Consider the following 2,412-nt stretch of genomic DNA (forward strand, 5'->3'; position numbering starts at 1 on the left):
TGCCCTTAACTTGAAACTATGCCCTCTGGTTATTGGCACCTCTACTAAGGGGCAAAGTTCCTTTGTATCTACCCTATCTATGCCCCTCATGATTTTGTACACCTCAATCAGGTACCCCCTCAGCCTTCTCTGCTCTGAGGAAAACAACCCCAGCCTCTCCAGTCTCTCTTCATAGCTGAAGCGCTCCAGCCCAGGTAACATCCTGGTGAATCTCCTCTGCACCCTCTCCAATGCAATCACATCCCTCCTAGAGTGTGGTGACCAAAACTGCACACAGTATTCCAGCTGTGGCCTAACTAGCATTTTGTACAGCTCCATCATAACCTCCCTGCTCTTATATTCTATGCCTCGGCTAATGAAGGCAAGGATGCCTTTTTAACCACGTTATCAACCTGTCCTGCTGCCTTCAGGGATCTATGTACATGCACCCCAAGGTCCCTCTGATCCTCTGTCCTTCTTAGGGTCCTACAATTCATTGTGTATTCCCTTGCCTTGTTAGTCCTCCCAAAATGCATCACCTCACGCTTTTCAGGGTTAAATTCCATTTGCCACTGTTCTGCCCATCTAACCATCCCATCTATATCGTCCTGTAACCTGAGACTTCCCTCCTCGCTATATACCACTCCACCAATTTCCGTGTCATCTGCGAACTTACTGATCATACCTCCTACATTCATATCTAAATCATTAATGTAAACTACAAACAGAAAAGGCCCCAGCACCGATCCCTGCGTTACACCACTGGACACAGGCTTCCAGTCACAAAAACAACCTTCGACCATCACCCTCTGCCTCCTGCCACTAAGCCAATTTTGGATCCAATGTGCCAAATTGCCCTGGATCCCATGGGCTCTTACCTTCTTGACCAATCTCCCATGTGGGACTTTCTCAAAAGCCTTACTGAAGTCCATGTAGACTATATCAACTGCACTACCCTCATCCACACACCCAGTTACCCCCTCGAAAAATTCAATCAAATTGTTTAGACATGATCTCCCCCTGACAAAGCCATGCTGACTATCCCTGATTTATCCCTGCCTCTCCAAGTGGAGACTAATTCTGTCCTTCAGAAATTTTTCCAATAGTTTCCCTACCACTGATGTTAGGCTCACTGGCCTGTAATTCCCAGGTTTATCCCTGCTACCCTTCTTGAACAATAGTACTACATTATCTGTTCTCCAGTCCTCTGGCACGTCCCCTGTGGCCAGAGAGGTTCTGAAAATTTGTGTCAGACCCTGCAATCTCCTCCCTTGCCTCACACAGCAGCCTGGGATACATTTCGTCAGGGCCTGGGGATTTATCCAATTTTAAGCCCGCTAAAACCGTTAGTTCCTTCTCCCTCTCAATACTAATTTGTTCAAGTATATCACAATCCCCCAGCCTGATTTCTATGCCGACATCACCCTTCTCCATAGTAAACTCAGATGCAAAATATTCATTTAAAACCTCACCTACATCTTCCGGCTCTATACACAGATTGCCACTTTGGTCTTTCCCTGGTTCTCCTCTTGCCCTTAATATACTTATAAAACACCTTGGGATTTTCCTTTATTTTGCCTGCCAGTGTTTTTTCATGCCCCCTCTTCGCTCTCCGAATTTCTTTTTTAAGTACCCCCCTGCACTTTCTATACTCCTCTAGGGCTTCCACTGTTTTTAGTCCTTTGTATCTGCCAAAAGCCTCACTTTTTTTCCTCATCCATTCTTGTATATCCATTGAAATCCAGGGTTCCCTGGGTTTGTTGGTCCCACCCTTGACCTTTACGGGAACATGTTGGCATTGTACTCTCTCTCTATTTCCTTTCTGAAAGACTCCCACTGCTCTGATGTGGATTTTCCTACAAGTAGCTGATACCAGTCCACTTTGGCAAGATCCTGCCTTATCATATTAAAATCGGCCTTCCCCCAATTTAGAACCTTTATTTCTGGTCCATCTTTGTCCTTTTCCATGACTACCTTAAATCTCACCGAATAATGGTCGCTGTCACCAAAATGCTCTCCTACTGACACTTCTACCACTTGCCCGGCTACATTCCCTAGAATTAGTTCCAGTACCACCCCCCCTCTTGTAGGACTTTCTACATGCTGGCTCAAAAAGCTCTCCTGGATGCACTTTAAGAATTCTGCACCCTCTAAGCTCTGACTATCCCAGTTAATATTGAGGAAGTTGAAATCCCCTACTATTATTACCCTATTATTTCTACTCTTCTCTGAGATTTGCCTACTGTAACTCTATCTCCCCCTGACTGTTTGGGTGCCTATAGTACTCTCCCAGCAAAGTGCTTGCCCCCTTTTTGTTTTTAAGTTCTAGTCATATGGCCTCATTAGAGGAACCTGCTAAGATATCATCCCTCCTTACAGCAATAATTGACTCCTTGATTAATATTGCGACACCCCCCTCCTCTTTTACACCCA

Source organism: Somniosus microcephalus, chromosome 13 (assembly GCF_052327205.1).
Source record: "Somniosus microcephalus isolate GS21.2 chromosome 13, FLI_Smic_1.0, whole genome shotgun sequence".
Lineage (NCBI taxonomy): Eukaryota > Metazoa > Chordata > Chondrichthyes > Squaliformes > Somniosidae > Somniosus > Somniosus microcephalus.